The 14,287-nt window shown below is 42.0% G+C and overlaps 1 long non-coding RNA gene across 6 annotated transcripts; it reads right to left on the bottom strand.

The window, feature by feature from the left end:
* Positions 1-9,094: 9,094 nt before the first annotated feature.
* LOC127076790 (uncharacterized) lies at positions 9,095-12,058 on the bottom strand. 6 transcript variants are annotated; one of them, XR_007786876.1, is made up of 5 exons: positions 10,976-12,058; positions 10,249-10,749; positions 10,112-10,153; positions 9,664-9,915; positions 9,095-9,578 (listed from the first exon to the last, which is right to left on the bottom strand). It is a non-coding gene; the product is annotated as an uncharacterized LOC127076790 (long non-coding RNA). The 6 variants fall into 6 exon arrangements; XR_007786877.1 differs by having other exon boundaries at positions 9,680-9,915; XR_007786874.1 differs by having other exon boundaries at positions 9,685-9,915.
* Positions 12,059-14,287: the final 2,229 nt, after the last annotated feature.

Here is a 14,287-nt window from a genome sequence, read left to right as displayed (position 1 = left end):
GTAAACTGCCTTCTTCTCGGGTTAATGTGACTCACAGATTTCTTGTCTTTCTTCTCGAGCAATAGAGCCTTTAGTTCCTCCTGCCCCTTGGATAAGTTCAAGATCATCTCCTGGAGTTGAGCATTCTGAGCCTGGAGATCCTTGACAATTTGTTCGAGGTCCATTTTTCTGTTTGCAGGAAAACCGTGAGAACATTGATCCCTTAGAATACATGTTATGCAATGTTATGTTATGCTATGCAATGTATGAAATGTTTTCAATGTTTAAAGTCCTTGAAATGGTTAGTACAATGCCACGACGTCATGATGTTATGATGTTATGTAAGTAGCAAACACAAACAAGTCACACAACAATCATTCCTAGGTTTTAAGGCTTGCATGAGTTCCATAGGTAAGTACCCTCCCCACTGAAGTTTGGTTGGTTCAACCTGTCTTAGAATAGTAACCGGGTTCTAGAAGAATCTCAAATCATTGATCTTCCTTTAAGTCCACTCCAGTGCAACACCAAGTGGTTGACCGAAGCTTCCCTAAAGTCCAATCTCAAAGAGTGTAGTATCGAGTCTCAACCAACCCCAGTCGGAACCGAAGTCAGTTATCTCACTACTTTCTAATGGCTAGGATGAGTCAATTAGGGTTCTAAAGGTCTGGTTAATGCTTTGATGACACCACGCGGAAGCCAAATTTTTCCTCAAGTAAATATGAGGAACATCAGGACATCCAAAGTGTCACATTAACCGTAGCCATCATTTTGACCATTCCAGTATACGCCGGATAGTCGCGATGATCTCTTGTTACTTACCTAAGGTACACTAGATCCGGGTGTAGGATCTTTCACTCAAGCATAAAATACCCAAGCAATCCCCTAAAAGTAAATCAGACAATTTGAATAAGTGATCTTGTTTTTAAGGTAACCTCTCTTTAATACATCCCCAGCAGAGTCGCCAGTTATGTCATACGGTGAACTGACTTGGTGTGTTTTTGCTTTGGAAAGCAAATGTCGCGGATAGCAAGAGTCGCCACCGACTTTTCTTTTATCCAATAAGGAAAGGTGGAAAAGAACAGGAAAGACCTTAATTAGATTTTGGGTTCGGGAGGTACATTATACAAAGGGAAGGTGTTAGCACCCTTTGTATCCATGGTTATCCATGGGCTCTTAATTGCTTGATCACTTATGTTTTTCTTGTCTGAAAAAGTGTGTGAGAGCTGTTTAGAAAATGTTTTGAAAAGAGAGTTTAACTTTGTAATGATTCTTGTACGAATGTATACAAAGTATTTATCTCGTTTAATTTTGAAAGCTGTTTAGAAAAATATAACTTGACAATGATTCTAGTACGAATGTATGCCAAGTGGTGATTTTCTAATAGAGGTTTTGAAAAGTGTGAGGTGTGAAAAGTAGTTTAAGCTGTGAGCAAGCATTTAGGAGTTATACCTACCCAAGGTCTTTATGGGCATTTCCTATCCTTATGAGGGTAAAACTGTCCTTACTATTGAGAAGTAAGTAGTCTTATCCCTTTGGATGTAAAAGGGACATCGTAGGGTCATCGATTGGTAATTGAAGGCAACATTTGTAAGGATACCTTAGCATTCGAAGGGACGATCATCATTTAACCGTAGGCTACAACGAAGGGTCATCGAGGGACAAAATCATATATTCGAAGGCAACATCCGAGGGACTATGATTTATTTTATAGGGACATGATGATTTAATCGAAGGGTCTTTGCTAAGTATATCCCCACATTCGCGGGACGTGACCATAATACCGTAATATCGTAAGGCAACAAAGAGAGGTCCAAGATCACATATTCAAAGGCAATATTTTACAATCAATTAGGTAATTAGGTCCATATTATAATCAATTAAGTAATTAGGATGAATCTCCACAAGGGTATCCCACAAATAAAGTGGAATACCTAGCAAGCTACCTTTTTCGGGAGTATGTGAACCCTTACAAAATTCAGCAAACAGGTCAGAATACCAAATTAGGGTGCAACCGAGAGTTGCACCACAAAAGAAACACAGCAGTAGGAATGTCAGGCAAAATAACACATGGTTAGAATAAAACAGATCAGATAAGCATAGAACAGAACAGAAAAATCAGCGACTGTCACGTTCGCTCCTGCCTCGCCTAGCGAAGGTTTAGCGAATGTGCTAGCGAGCGGCTGCGGATTTTGGTTTTGATAACGGTACAATTCCGGAAAGCTTCACACCATATGGCATCCATTACAAAAATTACATGGTTAAACGTTCAAGACATCCATACATACTTAAATTCACATGCAAAACTTAAGATATTTTTATAAATTCAATCATAATGCCACATGCAAATTAAGAACCTAAAGCGATAATAGTGATGCAAACCTGTTTGCAATTGAATTGCAACCTTGAATGGGCGAGTCACTCTTAGGGTTGGCGCCGGATTGAGTTGGGCGGAGGTAACCTTGGTGCAGATGAGTTTCCTTCAGGGTTTCCTTTAGGGTTGCTCTGAATTCTCTGGGTTAGCCTCCAGGGTTTGCTGTGCCTTCTCTCTATCTCCCGTTTTCGTTCCCCCTTTCGTCTGACTGAGGTCTTGGTATTTATAGTGATTTTTCGTGACCTAATGGGCTCAGAATGAAGCCCAGAATTTTCTGGTATTCGCAAGCTTCGCTAGGCGAGTGGCATAGCGAAGGGTTCGCTAGGCGAAGGAGCTGCTCGCCTAGCGAGCATGCCAGTTTGGGCCATTTGTGTGTTGGGTCTTTGTTCTTTTAAGATCAGTGTCTTGAACAATGAGTTGGAGTGCCTTAAAAAATGTCTTGCAAAATTAACGGGCAAATTTTGGGGTATGACACCCCCCAACCCATAGGTCAGCCGAGCTACGAAGACTCTGATTCTCCTATTCAGATGAGATACGTATGCAGTGGATGTGACATCCGCGCGAGTCATTTTCATTTAACCCTTTTTTTGGTAAACAGCACAAGATAAGCTCACACCCTTTAGACAAGAACTACAAAAGTGGATCCCGTAGAGTACTACGGATGCATAGGGGTGCTAATACCTTCCCTTCGCATAACCGACTCCCGAACCCAAGATTTGGTTGCGAGACCCCATCTTGTCCTTTCCTTTTTCAGGTGTACTTCGAGCGTTTCCTTTCCCTCCTTTGGGATGAATAACGCACGGTGGCGACTCTTCTGTCATTTTCTTTTGCCGGTTGTTTTTTCGCGCATTGTACTTTTCAGGTTGCTACAGCTGGCGACTCTGTTGGGGACACTAAGAAGTTGACCTCTTGCTGGTCCATCTTCCCTAAGCGAGTCCCTCCTAGCTTGTGTGATTTCTTGTTTATTGGGTGTTCGTGCTTTTGTACCTTTATTTGCTTACCTGCTTGCATGCATCTGTTGTATCTGTTGGATCTGTTTGTTTGTTTGTTCGGATGGGGTGTTCTATGAGGGATAAGCCCATTACCCAGGCTTGAGTGTACACACAGGTTTTAGAGTGGATAATCATGAGGCTTGTGTGGTGTGTTGCTACGTTAAGTCGTTCGTGAAGAACCACACCCAGACGAGGTTTCTTTTGGATATATTATGTCTTACGGGTGTTCCATAACGGCAGGATGTTCCTCTAGAAATCGTCGACTCTGGTGACCATTTCCCGAGAACTCAATCGAGGCCTCTCCTCCGAGACGTGATTATGTTAGCTCTGGTGGGCGCATTCTCGCTGCTCAATCCGAGGATCCCGAGACTGGGAACTTGCTATTAGGATGTCCTGTTGAGGGGAGTCAATGGAGGTCTTTTGTCCCGTAATAATACCAAACCTTCAATGGTAAACGTATTATTCGTGACTGAAGGGCTGAAGCTGACGAACTTCTGTTCTTAGAACCTACCAGTGAGGGGCGGGCTAAATTCAGGAAACCTTAACCTCCAACCAACCCGGTTTTCTGGAGCAGAGTTTTGGTCTTGTATTATATTCCTCAGTGAATTTCTCTCCAGGCAGTGCAACCTGACAGATGTTCAAGCGGATCCATCAATTCTGATTGACATGTCTTTGCATTGCATAACATCATCTGCATATTTGCATCCAACATCTCATGCTATTTCATTTGCAGGGTATTCCCTTACAAAACGGGGGTGCCTTAAAACTGAACAAGCAGTGCATCGCATACCATGCATATTAACCCTTGTCTTTTTTGCAGGTGTCACCGCAGTGTCTAAAGTTTGTTCCCTGTATCAGGCAGTTATTGGTCCCAAGCGAGTCCACAGGTACCCGACAAAGGAAAATCGTCCACAGCTAGCGATGGACCAAGTACAGAAAGAGTTGGCTGATATGCGTGAAAGGATGGATCAGTTCATGACATTGATGACTGGTATGGCAGAAGGCCAGGAAAAGCTGAGGGAATTGGTTGAGCAACCGAGACCCGATCCGGAGGTGGAGATACCAAATGCTGAGGGAAACCCTGGTAACCCTGGGAACGCTGATAACCCTGTGAACACTGGTAACGCGGGTAACGCAAATGCTGATGGAAACCTGGGTAATGTTGGCAACACAGGGAATGTTGGAAATGGTATTGGCGGAAGGTACAATGTGAATCAAGGAATTCGGATTAACGGGCGCCCCGTTACTGAAGATTATCAGTATGATCAATTTTCTTTGCACGACGAGGCCCTCGAGACCACCCGCCGTATGGATGAGCTTGCTGAGAAGCTCAAATCTTTGGAGTCCCAAAATTCCTTAGGCTTTGATGTCACAAATCTTGGTCTGGTTCAGGGAGTAAGGATTCCTCACAAGTTCAAACCCCCTACTTTTGAGAAATACAACGGGGCTTCTTGCCCACGCACTCATCTCCAATCTTATCTGGGAAGGTTGGGAGCTCACACGGAAGATGAAAAGCTGTGGATGTACTATTTTGAAGACAGTCTAACTGGAGCTTCTCGTGAATGGTATTCTCATTTGTCTCGTACTACCATCAAGAGCTGGAAAGACTTGGTAGAGGCTTTTGTCAAGCAATATCAATACAACTTGGACATGGCTCCAAATCGTACCTTGTTGCAAGGTATGTCTCAGACTGCCAAGGAAACCTTTAGAGAGTATGCTCAGCGTTGGAGACAGATTGTTGCGTCCGTCCAACCCCCTATGTCTGAAAGGGAGATGGCGGACATGTTCATGAACACTCTTCAAGGCAATTATATTGAGAGATTGGCTGCTTGCCCGTCAATCAGCTTTGCAGAGATAGTAATTGTTGGAGAAAGAATCGAGAGTCTGTTGAAGATGGGCCGAATTCAAGACAATAGTGCTTCCAACTCATCAGGTCCCAAGAGACCGTTTGCTGGTAACGGTCAGCGAAGAAAAGAAGGCGAGGCAAGCGTTGTGTATGCCGGCAGAGGCAGGGGTAGAGGACGCCCTAATTATTATCAAGATCAAGTGGCCACAATCACTATTCCAACACCTGTTCCTCAACCGCAATATCATCCGCAACAACAACCCAGGTACAACAATCAACAACAAGGGGGTAATCTGGGTCAGCAAAGACACTATCAATAACGTCCAAGGCAGACAGACCGGGTCATCAAGCCAATCCCAATGCCTTATTCAGTATTACTTCCCAAAGCTGATTGACATGAATCTGGTTACGTTGAGAACTCTGGCCCCACCAATCGATCCCAATAATTTTCCTAGAGGTTATGATGTCAACGCCAGATGTGCTTTTCACTCTAACGCACCTGGCCATACTACAGATAATTGCAAGGCTCTCCAGTTAAAGGTACAAGATTTGAGAGATGCCTAGGCTATCAATTTTGCTCTGGTGCCTAATGTTATCCAGAACCCGATGCCGGCTCACGGGGGGCAGAGGATTAATGCTGTTGATAGTGGGGAAACTTTGAATTTGGTTTCTGATGTGACTAAGGTGAAGACTTCGCTATCGGTGGTTAAAGACCGACTTCTGAAAGGACAGATTTTCCCGGGCTGTGGGGAAGAATGCAGAAATTGTCAAGCTGCCGAAAACGGATGTGATAGTTTGAGAAGGGGTATTCAGCAACTGATAGATGAAGGTTGTCTTCAGTTCGATCAGGCCCGTTCAGTGAAGAATGATGTATCGACGGTGACGTTTGATTTCACTCCTGAAGAAATATATGTTCCCGAGAGACTCGCTCCAACGATAATATATTTCCCAGAAAGTACAGAACCAGCAGCGGTGAACATCGAAAGTTCAGCACCAGTTGCAATTTACTCTGACAGCCCTCAACCGACTTTGGTTGGTCCGATCACCATCACAATACCAGGACCTGTTCCGTATGAGAAAGACAGTGCTATCCCGTGGCACTATGGGGCTGATATCTACTGCCAGGGGCAGAAAGTTAACGAAGAAGACATTGACATTGGTAGCTCCGCTGTAGACAATGTTGGAGGGGTTGGTGGCTTCACTCGCAGTGGACGCCTATTTGCACCATCAACATTACGCGTGAATACTGAAGCCGAGGCAGCTGCCAAGGCTAAAGGGAAACAGATGGCCGCCGAAGAGGTTACTACTGAGGAAGATCCTCCTAAGACCGCATTCGAGAAGGAAGTGGATGAGTTTATGAGGATTATCAAGAAAAGTGACTACAAGGTAGTCGACCAACTAAATCAGACACCCTCAAAGATCTCCATTCTCTCATTATTGCTGTGCTCTGAGGCGCACAGAGCAGCCTTGTTGAAAGTACTGAATATGGCCTATGTTCCACCGGAGATAACTGTTAACCAGCTGGAGTCGGTAGTTTCCAATGTAAACGCTAGCCGGGGGCAAAGGGCTCTTCTCTGAATGTTCTTCCAAAGAAAGCCTTAATGAAGTTGGATTGCGATGACACCATCCTGAGGCCAAGTAACTTAGTTGTGAGGGCTTTTGATGGCTCTAAGAGAGCTGTCTTTGGCGAAGTTGAGTTGCCAGTTAAGATTGGACTGCAGGTGTTCAAGAGCACCTTTTATGTGATGGATATCCAGCCTGCCTACAACTGTCTTCTAGGTCGGCCTTGGATTCATGTTGTCGGTGCTGTTACTTATACCCTACACCAGAAGCTCAAATATGAACTAGAAGGTCAGGTCGTCACTGTCTGTGGTGAAGAGGATATTTTTGTTAGCCACCTGTCTACATTTAAGTATGTAGAGATTGACGGCGAGATGCACGAGATGCTGTGTCAGGGCTTCGAAGCCATAAACATCAATGAGGTCGCGCCCGAAGCTGTCTTTTCACCTGAGTTTGAGAAGGTCGGGACTTCTATCTCTTCATACAAGCAAGCTGTCGAAGTGGTTAAAGCTGGTAATGCCCAAGGCTGGGGCAAATTTGTGGAGCCAGTCATCAAAGAAGACAAGTTTGGATTGGGGTATGCTCCGGGATCTCAGAAGAATGAAACTGGTATTCTCTCCAACGGGGGTTTGGTTTCTCCCCACATCGTCAATGTTGCAGATGAAGACAAGGCTGACAGCGATTGTGACTTAGACAGCTGGATTCGCCCGTGTGTCCCGGGAGAAAAGCTCGACAATTGGTCGTCTGAAAAAACCGTCCGGGTTACTCTACTGAAAGAGTGATTTTTATTGTTTTCCTTTATTACATGCATAATAAAGTCTTACACTTTGCCCAAGGTGTAACGGCTCATTTGTAGGGCCATCCATTTAGTTACATTTCGCAATTATTTTTATCATCAATAAAGGACGGCTTTTGCAAACAATTTTGTGTTCTCTTTCTTTCAGTTTTTTTTAATTTTACAAAAAAAAATGGCAATGTTTCTTTTTTCGTTTTTTTTTTCTTTCCAAAAAAAAATCTCTCATTCTAAGGTAAAGCATGATCCTCCATCATGCAGAGCGGACCACCCGGATCTCACTACTAACGACACTGCTATGGCCAAGTATGACTTCGACAATCCTATCTATTAAGCCGAAGAAGGGGTTGAGGAAGATTGTGAATTGCCTGAAGGGTTAGCCAAATTGTTGAAACAGGAGGACCGAGCTATTACACCTTATCAGGAGGTGATTGAGACCGTCAACATCGGTACCGCAGACGACAAGAAAGAGATCAAGATCGGGGCAAGTCTACAGGCCGAGAGGAAAAACCGTTGATCATGTACTTGACTGTGTTATAAAGGTCAATGGGTTGTGTGCTCGGTCAGCATGACGAGTCAGGTCGAAAAGAGCATGCAATATACTACCTTAGCAAAAGTTTACCGACTGTGAACAAAGATACTCATTGCTCGAGAAAATTTGCCGCGCTTTGGCATGGGCTGCTCGCCGACTAAGACAGTATATGTTGACTCGCACGACTCTATTGATATCAAAAATGGATCCAGTCAAGTATATTTTTGAAAAGCCAGCACTTACCGGAAAGGTACTAGGTGACAAATGATACTGACAGAGTATGACATCCAATACACTTCACAAAAAGCCATCAAGGAAAGTGTCTTGTCAGACTATCTTGCAGAGAAACCGATTGATGATTACCAACTGTCATACCTCAATTTTGTCCGGGCATGTTAAAAAGATTTTAGCATTTCACAAACAGAAAGCATGATGCATAAATTCCTGTAAAGGGATCCATCCTTGATCAAATGTCCATAAACCCTAGTCATGTTCCGTGCCTTCTTAAAGGCCCATAAATTCCTTCCTTCATGACATTGTGACTTAGTATTGTAACTTAGGAAAATGTCACTCAACCTATTGTACAAGAGTCCTTGTTTGTGGATTTTCTTGTTATTAATTTTATAAACCTCATGCTACCACATGTGCAACATATGATTAGGTCATTTCTATTGGTTCTGAGTACATGATTGAACTAGTCCATTTGTTTTTAAAAGAAGGGGGACACATGATCCATGTTTTGCATATTTTAATTTGGTTTAGGGTATTCCACTTCTTGCCATTGTTATTAGCATAAGTACTTGGTCCATAAAATGTCCATTTAGATTATGGTGGTGTTGCCCAAATTAAGAGATACCTCCACTCACACATGACTCACAAGAGACTAAGGTACATCAATGCATTTTCATTCATAAGAAATTTCACGCATTATTCATTTCGCTCAAGACACAAATGCTAGGTAGAAATGTCCACTCGCATGAAAGATTAAGAAAAAAGTTGAATCACAAAAAGCCCAAATCCATAAATACAAGAACCCCACATCCTATTGTTATTCTGCCACAAGACCCTTGGCTTATTATGGTTTATGTTTGAAACTGCATGGTTTATGTTTGAAACTGCAAGTGCAGTATATTGGCAAAACATGTTCACACATTAAAATTACATTTTTTCATTTTTCAAACTAACACTACGGCATACAAATCAGTTGTTTCAAGATCGACCGACACATATGCGTTTCAAACCGTGATGCGCTAATGTTACAACCCAGACAAAGGAAAGAAATAAGATTCTAAAGCTAAAATAATCCATCAGCTGGCCGTGACAGTTTCTCAGGTTCCTCATTGCATTGGTTTCCAAGGACGTTATGACAGATTCGCTCCCGTGTCATGCGGTGACCTATAGATCCAAGAGCTAGCAGCGCCATGCCGACAATGTGAGTGTGAATACAGGTGCGCAAGGATAAAAGTGCACAAAAGCATATGGAAAGCTACAAGTTTTAAAAGAACCTGCAACAAAGTGGTCCTGGTCAAATCATAACTCACAGCAGTTCCAAGTACGAACAGGAAACGTACATTGCTAAAATTGTGTTACTTGTGGTATGTACAACCTTACCGATTGTTCTGAAAAGGTAGATCACAACCGACTTATAACCTGCAACTGTGTCTTTAACTTGAGCTAACTACCCTGTTAACCAACATTGCCGTTGATGCATCAACACTCCTTCAAAAAACTCTAAAGTGGCAGCCGCGAATAACCGAACGCATGGCAGGATAGAAATACATTGCAGGGCCATTTGGTTAGTATCAAGAACCATGCATACTCACGATGCAGCACCTGTAGAACCTGCAGCAACAAAATGCCAAGCTAAAATCGACGTCCCTAACAGTCCAAGATTAAAATCAATAACCAGAAATAGTTAGTTGCAATGGCAATACGCTTCGCACCAAATGTAGTGTCACCGTTAACAACAAATTCAACAATATGTATTAGCGGTACCAACCATGCATTAAAGCCATTTTCGAGAGTGCAGGTCACTTACCATTTCTCTAATTGCATAACCAAACCGACATGACGTCCCAACCTGCAAAGCAACCACAAGTCATGAGCATGAAACCACAACATAACATAGTTGAGTGAATACATCCACAATCCAAAAACTAACCAAGTACAACTTACCTCACCAAAACACAAACCACACTTAAGCCCTATACACAAACAGACCGATCGTATTACAAGAAATGATCTCCAAGCTTGATAATGTATGTCGACGGCTATGGTACGTGTTTGATCTAATGCTACTTCCAAGTGAGAAAATGGTTTTCTAAATTATCCTTGTACCTGCATACCACAAACACGCCAAATGCCTTTTTGAGTCATGATCGGTAGCATGGTTAAAACAATTCCAAACTTTGGACCTGGAACAACACATTGCATATCAACAGAACGAGTCATGAACAAATGCAGCATTTAAGATCAATTTCAGGCCTTGGGATGAACCTGTAAATAGCCCTGAAACAGATATCAACTCCTAGCTTCAATTTAATCCACTCAACCATGCAAAGCACATTCATTCCAAGTTGTAAACGACAGTACAAAATGATAAACGATGGCATCCTCACACAAAACCTGCTAAATCTCACTGCTTTGCCTTGAGCCAACCATTGAATTGGGATGCACCTGCAGTAACATAGAGATGAGTAGGTTAAACGCAACACGCATCAAGCATGAAAGTAATGCAGAACTTAAGCAGACACCAAATCATGATGAGAACCTGTGAAAAACTAAGAGTTACAGGACAGTAAAAGAGAAGTCCCTTACCATACACATAGGTATTTTACAGCAGTGATAAAAACAAAATCAATACGCATCTAGAGAGATTTTCCAATAACAAATCCAGACGTACCTCATTCAGGGACCACAAAATCTAAGGAGAATTTTCCTTCCAACGGAATGATTCTCATGATCCCTTGACAGCTCATGGATTTTGCCACTCACTTCACTCTATAAAAGGGGGATCAAATCGATTGAAAAAGGGAGGAGGAAAGATACCGTTACCCTGCCGAAATCCCACTTCAACCATAACCCTCCTACAACCGCTTCCTCTGTCTCCACTAACCCTATCTCACCTCACACCTTCATCTTCTTCACCTAAATCAACCCTCCACCATCGCTAACTACACACCCATCCTTCATTAACCCTTGATTCGTCGTCCACTCATCACCGAAACCCCAATCGCGACCTCACTACCACCGTTGAAACTCAACCTTCCACCACCGATCCATACAACCATCACCACGCCCTCAAATCGTTCACCTTCAACCCTCCAAGACAACTCTTCCAAATCCATCGGTGGATACCGACCCAACCCAGCAGTGAACAATAGCGGATTTGTTCCTTCTTCACTGCCGCCGACAGCAACTGTCACCAAGATATGGGTTTATAGCACAATAACAATACCCAAAAGCTGGTGCTTCCGCTTTCTCACCGCCGGCATCATCGCGTTTTAAGCCAGACTTCGAATTTGGTAATGGTAGTACCCCTGTTTACAACTCAGCTTTCCTTCCCAATTTTGTTTGCATCTTGTCTTGGTTTTTATTGGTTTAAAGTTGGGTTTTATTTGACTGTGATGGTAATAAATTATGGTTTGTAGTCATTAGATTGATATTAATGATATTGAAGTGATTATAGTAACAGAAGTAATTACAGTGACGTTACTAATACGATGAATGCGGTTTGAAATGCATGGTTGTCGGCGTCCCTTAGCAATTTTGTGAATTATCTCCTGTTAAAACTATTTCCAAGAGGAAGCTATGTAGCCGTTCATTTTAACCTAATCCATTCCAGCCCAAGTCATTCTCGCTTGATTTAAATGTTAATCTGGACAATGGTGTTATTAAGTAATATTTTTGTATAATGACAATTTATCTCTTATGATGCTTTTGATGTAAATAATGATAATAATTAGATGCTACCCATTTCGGTTGTACCTAGCGGTTACCTGATGTTGTCCCAAGGTTAGTGATGTATCTTACCATGTCTTAAGTAGGTATAGTGTCATAATTGTTCAATTCTCGTGGCAATAAAAATCGGACAAAACGTATGGGTTCGACAATTTCATGTCGTGATACCACCAAATCTGAATAAATTAAAGGAATATTTTTCACCGCGTTATGACCTCGCGTATGACATCAATCTTATTGTCATTTCGCCCTAACCGGTTCTTGAGCACATTTTGTAACCGACACCGATTCAATCAAATTTTAAGTAATTAATTTGGTTAATTAAATATCCAATTTTATACCATTTCAAATTTCATCCATTCAAAAGCATCCAAACCAATTTCAAAAAAACACATCACACAATTCTCGATTTAACATCGAGCCCATTTTTAAACACCCTTGTAAGTCGACCGCTTTTTAGCATCGCCATCAACCTCACATAGCTTACTCTTGGGCTTCCTTACAATGAAACCTACATGGTTATTGATTAATCGAGTAGATGAAATAATACACTAAACAAAATTCATTTTATTCATAAACATGAATTCATCATTTTTTTCAAACCATTCAATTTCAAAAGGATTTTCTCTCTTAACATAAACTTGGGATGAAAAGAAGATAGTAAGCGTACGCTTCACTATTTCTCAAACACTTGAATAATTGGCGTACGCCATATTGCGCGAGTTCTTGTCACCCGATTAAATCTTAAACCACACAATTTCAAATCACTTTTCAAAATCAAATATAATTTCCTAATTCAAATCATTCAAACCATAATAATTCAAATCACATCTTCTAAATCAACCACAAATCCCAAATCCTTTTAATTCCATATTTCAGATGAAAAGAGGATAGGAGGCGTACGCCTCACTATCTTTCGATTGTTCGAATAATTGGCGTACGCCACATTGCTCGAATCTTCGTCATCAAAATTAAACCACGATTATACACATTCAAATCACATCCTCTAAATCAACTACAAATTCTACAACCATTTAATTCCATATTTCAGATGAAAAGAGGATAGGAGGCGTACGCCTCACTATCTTTCGATTATTCGAATAATTGGCGTACGCCACATTGCTCGAATCTTCGTCATCAAACTTAAAACACAAACGAGTAAGCTCAAATCATCGACAAATCTAAACCTACCAATCCAAAATTCAAACTATTCTCGCGAATCAAATACAATATCTAAAAACATATCTTTTTACAATTTAAATCTCGGGTGATAAAAGATGGGAGGCGTACGCCTCGCTATCTCTCGATTATTTGAATAATTGGCGTACGCCATATTGCACAAATTATCGACTTGCGACTAAAACACGCTAAATAAACTTGGATAAGGGAATAGGTGGCGTACGCCTCATTATTCCTTGAATAAGCAAGTAGGAGGCGTACGCCTCACTACCGTGCATATTCAACATCCACAAACAAACTTTCAAAATAATTCGAACGAAAAAGGAATAGAAGGCGATCGCCTTATTATTCCTCGAAAGAATTGAATGATTGGTGTACACCATATTGCTCAATCTTTCGCCGTTCTTCAAAACACCTCAACAAATCAAACCTAACTTCTCGCCCCCGAGCGATCGAAACCAAACACCCAAACACATCAATTCAACTTGTCACCCCTGCGTGATCAAAACCCTTTCAGAAAGAACACTGTCAATCCTTTCTAATGCGCACAACAAACCAGTGCTAGAGCCTCCCCCGAGAGTAGACATGCCAGCGTTTAGCCGTTAGAACGCCGACCTACACAGTCGTTCATCAAAACAAAACACACCAAATATTCGTAGTAGCCCGAACTACGAATGCTCTGATTTCCTTATTGCACCATAAGGATACGTAGGCAGGAGATTGCTGTATCTTCGCGAGCACACTAATAAAAAACCTCCCATTTCCCCCTCCTGAGGTCTTCATCCATATCTATCATCAACTCTAATCACTCGAAGCAAGCAAATAACAATCAATTAACAGTCAAATAGCGAAATCAGACTAAAAGGTTCCCGTTGAGTACAACGGACGTGAGGGGTGCTAATACCTTCCCCTTGCGTAATCAACTCCCGAACCCGAATATGGTTGCAACGACCATTATTCTTATTTCTAAAGGTTTTCTCGATATTTTCCTATTCCTTCATTGGAATGAATAAAGTTCGGTGGCGACTCTGTTTCGAACAACATTTTTCCGCGTCCCATCGCGAGGGATCGCATT

The sequence above is a fragment of the Lathyrus oleraceus genome, chromosome 4, assembly GCF_024323335.1.
Source record: "Lathyrus oleraceus cultivar Zhongwan6 chromosome 4, CAAS_Psat_ZW6_1.0, whole genome shotgun sequence".
NCBI lineage: Eukaryota > Viridiplantae > Streptophyta > Magnoliopsida > Fabales > Fabaceae > Lathyrus > Lathyrus oleraceus.
This window is presented reverse-complemented; position numbering and strand designations above follow the sequence as displayed.